We start from the raw sequence: 14248 nt of genomic DNA on the forward strand, positions 1-14248 counted from the left end.
CTTCACCAAACTGGTACCTTTCCGGTGGGTTAGACTACAATTACCACCTTCCCCTGCCCACACAGGTGTACAGAAGAGGCAGAAAATGTATTTGGCTGAGACAAAGAAATGATGGGGCCTACTTGTGCTCACCACAGTATGGCACACCATGTTTTTTAAAAATCTATTTTATTACATGTTATAGTTAAGGTTACCAAATAAATAGATAAATAAATAGAATACAGAAATACAAAAGGTCAACAGTGAAGCAAGGAATGAAATATTAAGAACAGTTAATGAACTACAAAAAAACAAAACAAAAAACCCGAAACAGAACAAAAATAGGGGGAAAAAGCCCTTGATATACATACATACATAGGTAAAGGTAAAGGTTTCCCTTGACATTAAGTCCAGTCGTGTCCGACTCTAGGGGGCGGTGCTCATCTCCGTTTCAAAGCCGAAGAGCCGGCGTTTGTCCAAAGACACTTCCTCCGTGGTCATGTGGCCGGCATGACTACACGGAACGCCGTTACCTGCCCGCCAAAGTGGTACCTATTAATCTACTCACATTTGCATGTTTTCGAACTGCTAGGTTGGCAGGAGCTGGGATTAGCAACGGGAGCTCACCCTGTCACGCGGATTGAACCACCGACCTTCCGATCGGCAAGCTCGGCAGCTCAGCGGTTTGACCTGCAGCGCCTCCGCATCCCCACATACATACATACATATATATTAAAAATCTTGGTCAGATTATTATTTTTAATCAATGAGGAGGAGGAGAATAAACTACGATTGCTTTTTAAAATATATATTTAAAACAGGCTTCAAATCTGGATTAAAATGAATCCTAATCCTAAATTAAGAGAGCTTCACACAACGTGTTTAACTTGGTTCCTGGATTAAAACATTTCCCTCATTTGAGCAAGGCAAGAAGATAGCCCAACAGGCTGGATTTGCACAGCACCACAAAAAAATCCCCAATCAGGGTTATGCCTGAATTGATGGGGTGACATACCAAAGAAAAGATTTCACCAAAGGGAGAGGGGAAAAATTCAGGGTTCTGGTGCCAGGGAGATGTCAGACCGGGTTATCCCCAATAACCCCCAAACCTTTATTGTGCGATGATCGTATCATGTCCTGATATGATATACGGTTATTATACATTACTATATAATAGAGAATCTGGTTGGGGTATCATCCAATAACCCAGCCAACTTTATTGCATGATTATCATATCATCATATCGTATATTATATCATATCCTGATTATATGCTATTATATGATACTGTTATTATATATAATTCTATAATAAAGAATCTGGTTGGGGTATCATCCAATAATGCAGCAAGCTTTATTGCATGATTATCAGGTATAAGGACTATATTATGTAATCATTGAATTGAATTGAATTGAATTGATTAAACTTATCTGCCACCCGACTCTCAACGGCTCTGGGCGGCTCAGAACAATTGAACAAAGAAACTACAATCGGATCAATAAAACCGAAAAGGCTGGGGGGAGATCCAGGCCTTCTCTGCTCTTCTGAACGACGGCAGGGAGGGGCCATACGGATCTGGGGGGGGAGCCTCGTTCCAGAGGGCAGGTGCTCTTCCGGGGTCCCAGCAGGGGGCACTGTTTAATCAATGGAGCCCGGAGCGCGCCAACCCTGCCAGGTTGAACTGGTTGGGCAGATACTATGGGAGACAGGTGGTCCCTCGTGCCACCAGGCCCGGTGCCATGTAGGGCTTTCTAGGCAACAACCAGCACCTTGAATTGCACCCAGAAACAAACCGGCAACCAGCGCAGCTTGCAAAGCAGAGGTGTTGCATGGGCGTGTCGAGGCGTGCCCATCACTGCCTGAGTCACCGCATCCTGGACCAGTTGAAGCTTCCAGGTGGTCTTCAAGGGAATCCCCATGTAGAGCGTTTTGCAGGAGTCAAGCCGCCAGGTGACTAGGGCATGCGGGACTGTCTGAAGCCCCCCACCACTCTAGGAAGGGGTGCAGCTGGCACACCAGATGGAGTTGGGCCAAAGCCTTCCCAGCCACAGCCGACACCTGCTGTTCAGGCAGGGGCTGAGTCCAGGAAGACCCCAGACTATGTGCCAACCTTGAAGGGGGAAGTGCAGCCCCATCCAAGGTCAAGGTTGGCATATCCCCAGATCTGGGTGGCCCAAACCCCACTGCCACTTGGTCTTGGGAGGACTGAGTCAGAGACGGGGCCTCCCCATCCAGACTTGCCCAGCCTCCGGGCCCTGGGACAGGAATTGACAGCCTCACTGGGCTGGCCCAGGGCCGACAGGCAGAGTTGGCTATCATCAGCACACGGATGATACTGGGCGCCAAACTGGCTGATATAATGAAGAAAATTATTGGGCTTTTATCCAGGACCCCCGTTGGGTGTGACGATGGCTCCGTATAGACGGTCCATACAGGAACTTTCTCCCAACCTGACGCTCATCAGATGTGTTGGGACTACGACCCCCAGAATCCACTGCCAGCATTGGAGTTGTAATCTCAGCCAGCCTGGCAGGGGCTGACGTTAAGAAAGCCGTCTGAACTCTTTGCAGGCGCCCGTTCCGGGCCTCCAGGCCGTTCCACATTTTTCCTTTTGACAAGCTTTTGATCTTTAATCATTTTAGCAGAGACTAGATTACAAATCTCATTTCTGCAAATGGCTAGATTGGATTATGGGATAAATCACATGCGTGTTTCCGTTTTTATTGAGCTGGGTTATCTTAGGAACTGAATGCACTCCACTCCGTTCAGCTGCGCACTGACACGCAGGGAAAAGTGGGCGAGGCCATTCGGAGAAGCAGTTGCTTTTCATTTGAAGTGTTAAAGATGGCCTCAGGGAAGTGGATAAGAATTGATTTTATAGCCCGCGATCAAGGAAGACACTGTTTTTTTTCAGTCCTGGGAATAGAGCCAGAGCCAGTGAGGACCAGCCTAGCCATGCTTGCAGGGATCTTATTTTTCACCTTTGACTTTGTCCTCTGCTCTGGGGTAATTCACAGTCTGGACTGACTCTATTAGCAGGGGAAGAACGGATGTGGACCCCCTGGACTGGATTAGGATCACGTCAGCAGGACGAGGCCCATCCTGCGGCCAACATTTACTTTTAAAGCAAAAACATGTGACCAGTTGTGCTCTTCCAGTGGGGAAGGGCTGGGGACCCTTCTGGGGACCCCACTCCAGGTGTTGTCTGAACCCAGCCGGCTGGGCCAGTGGATGCTTCTTTGTATTGCCAAACCTCCAAACTGGGTTTGTTTTAGTGAGCCCAACATGATGTGGGGCCCCAGCTGTGCCAGGCTGCAAGGAGTGTTGAGACCCCATTGCTAAATCCCACAAGGTTTTCCTTTCGTAGTAGAAGAGAGCCAGTTTGGTCTAGTGGTCAACGTGCTGGGCTAGAAACCAGGAGGCTGAGTTCGAGTCCCACCTTAGGCCTGAAAGCCGGCCGGGTGACCTTGGGCCAGTCCCTCTCTCTCAGCCCAACCCACCTCACAGGGTTGTTGTTGTGGGGAAAATAGGAGGAGGAAGGAGTATCAGGTATGTTCGCTGCCTTGGGTTATTTATATAAAAAATAATAATAATAAAGGTGGGATAAAAATAAAATAATAAATAAATAAAAAAGAGACTTCGCGTTTTCTATACCTTATCCAGCATGCTTGGAAATTTAATTTTAATTTTTTTTTTCGCTTTTTTATCCAGCCTCACAGGCTGCCCAAATGTCCTCTTCTGAAACAGCTGCTCAGAAGGAGTTTCTGGATGGAATGGCAGCTTTAAAGAGGTGGGAAGAATGCCAAATGCAGGAGAAAGGATTGTGTGAAGGCAGGACTTCCCAGCTGATTTATTAGATGTATATCCCATTTCACATTCAGGAGATCAAGGCAGTGTCCAGGTGGTCCTCGACTTACAACCGTTGCAGCATCCCTGCGGTCACATGATAAAAATTCAGGTGCTTGATGACCAGCATGTATTTATGATGGATGCAGCTCCCCAGGGTCATGTGATCACCATTTGCAACCTTCCCAGCCGGCTTCCAACAAGCAAAGTCAATGGGAGAAGCCAGATTCATGTAATGACCAAGTGATTCACTTAATGACTGTTGTGATTCGCTTAACTACTGTGGCAAAAAGGTCATAAAATTGGGCATGACTCACTTAATGACTGCCTTGCTTAGTGACTGAAGTTCTGGTCCCAATTGTGGTTGTAAGTTGAGGACTATTTCTACAGATTTTTGCCCACAACGGCCCTGTGAGGTAGCAGCTTCTGTGGCTGAGGGGGCATTAGAACCTGGGTCTTCCCCCTCCTGGTCCAGCACCTTCCCCACTACACCTGATTGGCTCTTGGGCTGAGAGGGAGGGATTGGCCCAAATTCAGCCAATGAGCTTGTATGACTAAGGGGGGATTCCACCCTCCTGGTCCAGCCCCTTCCCCATTCACTACCCGAGTCTGGTTCTGCCATGTCATCACTTGGAGATGTGTTCTCACAACAAGCTTAACCCAGTTAGAAACCTAGAACTGCCTTCTCACAACAAGCTGGCTTCTTTTAATCTGGGCTGGGTTGAGGGAGGGGCTTAGTATGTTATCTGAACTTGGGAAATGACTTTTCAGGATCTGAGTCAAGCACCATGCATGAAGGTAAGCCAGTAACTTCAAAAGTGCTGCTCACTGCAGAATTGTGTCCAAATTCTTCTCATCTTTTGGGGGGGAAAAAACAAAAGAGTCCCCTTTTCAGGACAGGTGGGCGGTTATAGAAATTTGAAATATAAATAAATAAATAAATAAGTAGGCAATCTCTTTTTCTAATAAATTGGGGGGATCAAGAGAAAGAAAGAGAATACTTTAATATAGCTTTACCTATGAAGGCATATGGTTGAATCTGAGGTTTTCGTCTTTGTCAAGTAGATGGAAGAAATGTTTAAATATTTAAGATCCCCAATTTTGTTACGCTGATGAGAAGACTTGGGCTGATTTGAACCCATTACCGAACTGTTGTTTTTGCCAAGTGTGTTTTGCTCCATAGCCAAATTGCCAGGGCTTGGGCTGGGCCAGGAAAGAAAGCGAAATACCAAAGGGGATCTGCGATTGTCTCAGTTACCCTGGAAAGGACACAAGCAGTTTGAAATGTCAGCCTGCACATTCACACAACACGCTTACCCAAGTAAAACTGTTCTGGTTCCATTGAGGCATGTGATGATGATTGCTGACTTTTAACCTTGGTGAGCTTTTGTAGCTGAGTGGGGTCTGTGATCTGGCCTGCTGGCTTAGTTTGTGGTTTAGCGTCTTCTGCATATCCAGAAAACGAGTTCAATTACTAAGTGGGTTTGGACAAATGCCACCAACGTTCCTCCGGAACAGCTGGGCTAACAGAGGCCCATCGGTGTTAAAGCAGCACGTAATAGCTACCAAAGACCTAGGCTCTAATGTGAGTTGCTTGTCTCTGGTTTAGTGTAATGTGCTAACCCAGCCGGTTGTGGTTTACTCAAGGCTTAGCAGGGATGAGACCCTTAAATTCATAATTTTGTTACTCACATACCTCTGCTTTCACTGTTTGTGAGTTATGTATTTCAACTGCTGTTTGGTTTGAAATTATAGCGAAAAAATACAGAGTCACCAACCAGTGTGGGCAAATTCTGATGAGAACAGTCAACACGTTTTAAAAAGGAAATGCATAAATAAACCTCTCTCTCTTCTCTCCATATCTAAGCTTCCAGAGTTAAGTTCTGCTCCACTTTGCTTTTCAATCTCGTCCCTCCCTCTACTGCAGTGAGTGCTTAGCTCACTTCCTTAAGCGATCTGAAAATGGGCCCTTCCCTTTGGGCTGGGGATTGGCCCCAAGTTTGCCACAAGGGGAGCTGAAGGCTCCTGGTCTTTGCAAGGTGGAGCCAAGTTGCTAGTCCCTGTTGCCCTTCCCCTTCTACTCCTTGCTGATTTCCCTTCCCCGTTTCATCTCTTGCAACTGTCAGCCTTTGGCTGAGCTGCTGCAGATCAATACTGCATTACTGCTCCACACCACGTTTGTGGAGAGAATGGAGCTGGTCTGTGTGTCCAGGCAGGCAGCTGCCTATGGTGAGGTCTGGCCAATACGGTGGACGATTGGAGCAAAATTTGATGGGCTTGAGGAACAGGAAGGAGGAGGCAGCCTATAGCTGAGCAAGTGGCCGCTCTCTCTTGCCTGTGCAGTTCTGGGTTCCTCTTGAAGTGTCGGAACAGAAATGGTGGAATGGAACAAGAGGGGTCCATTAGGAAAAAATAGCATTTTTATTGGGGGGCAGCGTGTTACCCCATCTTCTAGGCTGCACAAAACCTTGGCTAGGTTTGCAACCCCTCTCTTGGGCTGAGAAAAAGGGAGCAGCTGCACTTGCACAGCTTGATAAACCAGGTTAGATGGAATCTTGGGGGGGGGTTTAGACTGGGTTTATATCTGATTCGACGGTGGCATCCTTGGTTCACGCCACGTGAGGAAACAAGAGCTGAGGCCTTGCAATACTGTGGGTTTAAAAGCCCTCTGCACGGTGCTCAGTTTAGCCCAGTCTGACATTTTGCATGGAACCCGAACTCACCAAAATTGCCCACCAACTGTAGTCCTGGTTGTACTACAATCCCCAGCATCCTCAGCATTTTAATCAACAGGGTGAGCTTGGTGGGAGTTGTAGCTCAAGCATCTGGGGTTTATGGATCTCCTCTCCTTCTTCCCTGAGCTAATCATACAATACTAGGATGGAAGGGGGCTTAGAGGTCATCTAGTCCAATCCTTTGCTCAGGGCAGGATCCACAAGAGCCTCCTCTTGCAGCCTCGACTTGAAGACCTCCAACCAAGAACTTTTAGTTCGTGTGACAGCCTGTTCTACCGGCTGATGGCTTGTACGAGCAGGAGGTGTCCTCTGGGACAGTGTTTCTCAACCTTGGGAACTTTAAGACGGGTGGACTTTAAGCTGGCTGGGGAATTCTGGGAGTTGAAGTCCACCTGTCTTAAAGTTCCCAAGGTTGAGAAACACTGCTCTGGGGCAACAGAGGCGCCACACCCTCTTCTCTGTGACAGCCCTTCAGATATCAGACTGCTGTAAACACACCCAGATCCTTTAACCGTTCATCAGGAGGCTCGGTATCCAGATCCCTCAGCACCTCGGTAGCCTTCCTCTGAACTTGCTCCAATTTGTCCCTGTCCTTTTAAACTGTGTGCCCAGATCTGGACACAATACTCCAAACGGAGGCTAAGTAGAATGGTATAATTGCTTCCTATGATCTGGACTTTATGTTTCTATCATGCACCTCAAGACTATATTTGCCTTTTTAGCAGCAGCATCACACTGTGGGCTCATGTTTAGCCTGTGGTTGACCAGAACACCCAGCTCCCCTTCCCATATTCTGCAGCCAAGGCAGGTCTTATACTGTGCTTAAGTTTTTCCGACCAAGATGCGGAATTGATATTACTCCCAAATTCTCCCCTTCAGTTCAGCCCACTACTCCGACCTGCCTAGATCTTTTGTGAATCTTGTGAGCAATAATATCATCTATCTGTATTTTATCATTTTATGAAGCAGAAAATAATGGGAAATTCTGTCAAAGGCTTTAAGTTCAGGTATATTATGTCTGCAGCATTCTTCTTATCTACTAAGCTAGTAACGATCAAAGAATGAGGTAAGGGTAGTCCAGCATGATTTGTTTGCAACAAATTCCAGCTAATTGAAGCATATCTATCCAGATGCTCACCAAAAAGGACCTTGCTGAGTATACATTTCAGGTTGCTAGATCTGTTTCCTGGGTTCTCCTCTCTTCGATGTTTAAAGATGGGAACAATATTTGGTGCAGTGGTAAAAATTTGGTGCTGGACTAGAAACCAGGAGACTGGGTTTTAGTCCTGCCTTAGGCATGGAAGCCAGCTGGGTGACTTTGAGCCAGTCCCTCTCTCTCAGCCCAACCCACCTTGCAGGGATGTTGTTGTGAGGAAAATAGGAGGGAGTATTATATATGCCACCTTGAGATGTACAAAAATGGGAAGGATATAAATAAAATAAATATGCTGTCTCTTATGGGACCTCACCACTCGCAGGGAGTTCTTTATGATTGAGAGTAGTCCATCTCTCCAATGAGGCCCTTTCCCCAGAAATTACAGCAATAGTGCAGTCTGCACGTTCTCAGAGGCACTCTTTACTGGCAAAGCAATTTCAAAAAGAAGAAAAAAAAATCACAATTGTCTCTGCAAGCCAAAAACAGGCAGTTATCTCGGGGTGCCCACGGCCTGAAAAATCACAGGCTGGTCCTTTTGGGGGAAAGGTGAGGCTCAGGGCCCCTTGTTGATATGCAGACGGTCCCAGGTTGCACAAGGTGCCCCTAAATTCCTGACAAATGAGATGCATCTTGCACGAGCCCAACCATTTGATTAATTTATGGTTCCACATCCTCTGCAGAGCCGGAAAATGAATGAATGCAGTCCCCAGACCTTGGCAAACAGAGCTAAGGAGTTGGAAGGGGCCGTTGAGGAGGGTTTCCATAGGATGCCAATCTGTGGTTAGCATGTCAACCTGGCAAACCATGGTTCCAACAAAAAAAGGGGCAAATGAGCTGCACTTCTTGACGTTCCTGTCTCTTTCTCAGCCGGGCCTACCTCCCAGGTCTGGCGTGGTGCTGTGGCCGCCAGGGAAAGTCTGCCACCAAGATACCTCTGCCCTGCTCAGACCAGGAGCTTCAAGGACCCCCCCACCCGCCTTCATTGGCAAGAGCAGGGGCTAGCCTTGGGGGTTCTGGGGGGCTTCGCTGCTCCCGGCCACCCCCTTAGGACCCCCCTGGGGGCAGGCACTGCAAGAACCCAAGAAACGGGGGCCATTCCGTTAGCAGGTTAAGCCTAGCTGGGCGGGGGGCGAAGGAAAGAAAGCCTGAAGGTTAAAAGGGGTAACTTTCCGGGGCGGGGGGACGCTGGGCCCGCGGCTTCCCGCCAGGGCCCCTTCCCCACCTTCTCCAGCCTGGGAGGCGGGGCCCGAGGGGTGGGGGCAGAGACCGGGGCAGGTGGGGCGGCGGCGGCGGCGGCGGCGGGCTGGGGCGCGCATCGCGGCGCGCGCCCGGGGCTCCTTCCCAGCGGCCACGGGAGACGGAGGTGAGCCGGGGGGTCCCGCCGCCCGGCCGGAGTCTCCTGCCTGCGCTGGGGGGCGGCCGGGGCGAGGGAGGAGCGGAGGGGCGAGCCGGGGCGGGGCGGCGCTTGGCGGCGGAGGCAGAGGAGGAGTCCGCGGCCGCCCCGGTTTGCCGCGGGAGCCGGGCTCGCCTCCTCCTCCTCGCTTCCTGTGCATCCCGGGCGACAGCGACACCGGGGAGGAGGAGGAGGAGGAGGAGGAGGAGGAGAGGGCGACGACGAGGAGGGCCGGCCGGCCGCCGCCCCCGCCGCCTCCCCCGCGCGGTCTCCGGAGCCTCCTGCGCGGCGCAGCCTCGACCGCCCGCCTGTCTCCGAGCAGGTACCAGCGGCGGCTGCGCCCTCGCGCGCCGGGCGAGCGAGCGAGCGAGCGGCGGCGGGGCGGGCGGTGGGAGGGTGGGGTTCCGCTGCGCCCCCCGGCAGCCCGGGGAGGACTCGGGGGTCTTCGGCAGAGGCCCCCCCCCCGCTGCCCCGCCGGGGCCGGGAGGGCGCAGAGGGGGCGCGCGCTGCGGTCCCCGCTCCCGGCGGGGTCCCGGCTGGCGCGCCTCCTCGTTGCAAGGCGGAGGGGGGCGAAGCGGTTGCGGGGTGCGCCAAGGCAGGGCGGGGGCGGGGGCGGCGGAGGGAGGCGAGGACATTTCGGCGGCGGGGACAAGGGTCGTCGGGGGAGGGCGGAGGCGGCTGGCCTCCCTGGGCTGCCCGGTTCCTTCGGCCCCGGCCCCCCCGCGCCATTTCCGCGCGTCCCCATCGAGAGGGAGCCTAACCTTGGCGGGGAAGGTGCGAGAGGCGCGGGCGGCTCTCCTCCCGCTCGCCTCGAGCCTCTGAGCATCCTTGGTACGGATCTCGTTCTCTCCCCCCTTGTTTCCCTGGGTGACACCCCCAACACCAACCTCCCCCCCGCGCCTCTTTGGGCAGCTTCTCCCTTATTCCCAGGCTCAAGACGTTCTGCTGCTTTTAAAAAACGAAGAAATGATAAAATTCCCGGACCGCCGTTTCCTGCAGCCGCCGCCGCCGCCGCCGCCGCCGCCTCCTTTCTCCGAAACTCCGCGTTGAGCGATCGGGGGGAAAATCGAGCCTATTTCTTGGATGGCTCCGCATTGCCAGCGAGCTTTCCCTTATTTACTCCTGGCCAGCTACCATTCCCAGCCTGGCAGATCGGCTTTTGTTAGGAAGTACGAATATTTGGGGCGGGGGGCGGGGGTTTTGAAGCCTTCCCTTCCTGCCGCTTTTAGCCAGAATGATGCTATGTGTGTATGCATTTCTTTTTTTAAAAATAGCAAGTTGTATAGCGGAAAAATCAGGGTTTTTCCTCCCCTCTGGCTGCCCGTGTTTACAGGGTAGCAAGCTTTGGGGCTTGGATTTTTTTTTTGACTGGATACTATGATGAGGTGTGCAGAAGGGTCTCAATGCCTCCCCCCCCACATTGCCTTAAGGATACTTAAGGACTCTGCTCTCTGAAATTGGCGTTTTTTTGCCTTTTTCTGCCCCCCCCCCCTTGGATGTGCTTGGCAACCTATGTCAGAGTGGTTTGGGCACTGCTGAGGGGGAGGAGGCGAATGGGTGTGGGATTTAATTCTGGAAGAGGGGGTGTTTTCAAGGAAAGGCTGGGGAGGGCTCCTTGCCCCCCCCTTCTCCTGAGCTGGAGAGCAGATCTCTGCAAAAGAGCAGGCTGAGGGTCTTCGTCATGCGGCGTGAAGTCATAGCCCTTCTTTTAAAGGGGGAGGGGGGGGTTGCCAAAAAAAAAGATCTTTGGCAAGAATTGGATAGGGGGTGGGGAAGAAGGGTCTCAATCCAGTCTTGGTGCTGTGTCCCAGGAAGAAAGGCTGGCCAGCTAGTAGTTCTCTCGCCTGGCGTGTTTGCAGGCATTTATATTATTAATTTGGGGTTGTGGATTACTCCAGCCTGACATTTTATTCCTCCCCTGCGTCCACGCTTCCCCCATTGCATTGATGGCCATATAATATCAGCATTTAATTTTTTCTTTTTAAAAAGCCCAAAATGAAGGCATGGATCTTTCTACTCATGTACATATTTGTAAATAAGGATCAGCCAGCATTTTGCCTTTGCTCACGAGGGCCCTTTCCTGCAAAGAGAGAGGAAGGGAAGCAGCCAAAAAATAAATGAAATGAAAATCCTCATTTATTGCTCCCCCTCCTTGCAAATGAAACCACTGGGCGACTCTCTCTCTCTTTCTCTCTCTGGGAAAAATAAAAAACAAGAAAAGATGACAACAAACTGCTGCCTCCGAAGGGGAAAGCCATCCGATTCATTTGTGCTAATTAATTTTTAGCAAGCCAAAGGGATCTTGGTTTGCCCCGGATGGAACCTCGGGGTTGCAGCAGCCCAAGGAAGCAAGCAGAGAAAGAAAAGAAGGGAGGGTGACAGATCTGTTTTCTGCGGAAGGAGGGGAGCCCGCAGCCTTCCAGCACACCTGCTGCAGCTGTGGCGTTCCGGTTCCAGGGAGGCTGGCTTCGGACTGGACCTTTGGCTGGCTGACTAACCATCGCCACGTCCCTGTTTCCAGCGATGGGTTCGCCGCCTCCTCCCTGGGCCAGAATCTTGCTTTTATTTTTATTTATTTATTTCTTCCTCACATTTCTTCCCCGCCCATCTCACCAAAGCGACGCTTTCTTTTTGCTTTCTTTGGCAAGGGGGCCGGGGCCACTGATTGCAGGGAGAAAGTGGGTGGAGGCTGGAGAAGGGCTTCTCCGTGGCTTAGGTCATGCTCTTAAACTGTGTTTATGCGTTAGAGAGTTATATCTCATCTCTCTCCCGGGAGGTCAAGGTGGCATGCGTAGCTCTGTGGCCTCCCATTTGATCCCTACAACGCCAACCCTCGCAGGTTGGGCGCTGCGAGGGGGACTGGCCCAAAGTCATCCTGGGGCTGCATTTCAGGCCATCCTCGGCCCTCCTGGCTGTGATGCCTCAACATGTTTAACCAGCTCAGGGACAAACCAAATAGCTGCATTCACACAATCGGTTGAGTTGGGTCACCTTAAACCTGGATATTTTTTTTTTTGGTGTAACATGTTGGGTGAACCCAGCTCGGTTGGTTGGTTTTAGGCTTCACGGTTCTGCACAAACCCAGAAAATGGGTTAATTCAGGATTCAAGGTGAACAAGTTGTGAGAACGTAGCCAGTGAGTGTGGATGGCTGGGGGTGGGCCCTCATCCTGGTTCAAGACCAGAACCACTACAGGAGTTTGGCTCACATTGCTAATTGTACCCTGCATTTCCAGGAGTTATAACACCAGGATGGGGTGATGATCCGGGTATTGAGATAAATCTGGGAAACCTGGGTTTGAGTTAAGCCACTGTGAAGCTTGCTGTGTGGCTTTCAGTCCAACATACTCCACAGGGGAGGAAACCAGGAGAATCTGAGCGGGGGGGGGGAGTATGTATGCTGACTAGAGTGCTGGGAGGGAGGGAGGGAGGGAAGGAAGGAAGTTTTATTTTATTTACACAGCTTGCAAGGAGGGCCAAGAGAGGGACTTGCCAAGGTGGGTGGGGTCTACCTGATGCCACTCTGTGCCAGAGGGGAGGAACTGGTGGCCTTTTGGGTACAGCTGGACTCCCATTCCCATTGCTCCAGGCCACCAGGCAAGGAATACTGGGAGCCAGCCTTGGCAGAGGGCCACTGATGGCTCACCCCTCCCTGCTGGGTTTGCAGGCCCAGCTCTTTTGGTGACTGAAGTGTTCTTTGTGGACAGCAGGATGGGGAGAGAGGTGACTTTTTCATAGTGACGAGGCCAGTGTTTCTCAACCTTGGCAACTTTAAGATGTGCGGACTTCAGCTCCCAGAATTCCCCAGCCAGCTTTGCTGGGTGTGATGTGTGAAGTCCACACATCTTAAAGTTGCCAAGGTTGAGAAACACTGGACTCAGCATTTAAAGAGATGGAATATCAAATGTGTTCTTAAAGTAGAGATCCATCAAAGCTTTGTGGAACATTTGTTAACAACCTTTGGGATCATAGAGCATTCTTTGGGATTTGTTAATAACCCTTTGGGATCATAGAGCATTCTTCCCCAGGTCAACGAAAGACCCTAGCATGTTTTCATTCACACAACATGCTAAACCTGGGTTTGTTTTAATTTGTGGCTTAGCATGCTCTTTAGTTCATTTGTTTATGAGTCCAGGGCTGGACTTTCTGTAGTACAGTTAACCTGAATTAAATCATTATTTGGTTTGCCCAAGATATTGATTGTGAACTGACCAAATGGCTCAGGTTCCCAATGCTGAGCCACCAACCACAGTTAAAAATAACCACCATTCTAGTGGGAACGCAGCCGCTAGCTCTTTTACTCACCTGGTTAAGCCAATGCCGCAAACCTAGCCAGGGCATTGTGCAAAGTCCGAAAAATGGGGCAATTTGTTGTTGTTTATTCGTTTAGTCGCTTCCGACTCTTCGTGACTTCATGGACCAGCCCACGCCAGAGCTTCCTGTCGGTCGTCAACACCCCCAGCTCCCCCAGGGACGAGTCCGTCACCTCTAGAATATCATCCCTCCACCTTGCCCTTGGTCGGCCCCTCTTCCTTTTGCCTTCCACTCTCCCTAGCATCAGCATCTTCTCCAGGGTGTCCTGTCTTCTCATTAGGTGGCCAAAGTACTTCAGTTTTGCCTTTAGTATCATTCCCTCAAGTGAGCAGTCTGGCTTTATTTCCTGGAGGATGGACTGGTTTGATCTTCTTGCAGTCCAAGGCACCCTCAGAGTTTGCCTCCAGCACCACAGTTCAAAAGCATCGATCTTCCTTCGCTCAGCCTTCCTTATGGTCCAGCTCTCGCAGCCATATGTCACTAGGGGGAACACCATTGCTTTAACTATGCGGACCTTTGTTGTCAGTGTGATGTCTCTGCTCTTAACTATTTTATCGAGAGTTGTCATTGCTCTTCTCCCAAGGATTAAGCGTCTTCTGATTTCCTGACTGCAGTCAGCGTCTGCAGTAATCTTTGCAATTTAGTATCTAACAATTTAGTATCCAGTTCTATGCATGAGGTTGGACTAGATGATCTCCAGGGTCCCTTCAAATCTTTACATTCTGGGATTCTACATTGTGTGAGCCCAGTGAAGGGCTGGCTTTGCCCAACACAATGAGCTTGAGTTAGCAAACTACAATGGCGCAAGGTGATGTTTAAAGGAGGAA

The 14248-nt window shown here is 50.6% G+C and overlaps 1 protein-coding gene across 9 annotated transcripts in view; it reads left to right on the plus strand.

Moving 5' to 3' along the window:
* The first annotated feature begins 9354 nt into the window (after positions 1 to 9354).
* Positions 9355 to 14248, plus strand: part of NRXN2 (neurexin 2) — a 326517-nt gene continuing 321623 nt past the window's right edge. For all 9 annotated transcript variants that reach the window (XM_063316920.1, XM_063316927.1, XM_063316922.1 and 6 more), the window contains exon 1: positions 9355 to 9430. The gene's annotated coding sequence lies outside the window, so the exon portion shown is untranslated. The remainder of the gene's footprint in view (positions 9431 to 14248) is intronic.

Source organism: Candoia aspera, chromosome 17 (assembly GCF_035149785.1).
Source record: "Candoia aspera isolate rCanAsp1 chromosome 17, rCanAsp1.hap2, whole genome shotgun sequence".
Taxonomy (NCBI): domain Eukaryota; kingdom Metazoa; phylum Chordata; class Lepidosauria; order Squamata; family Boidae; genus Candoia; species Candoia aspera.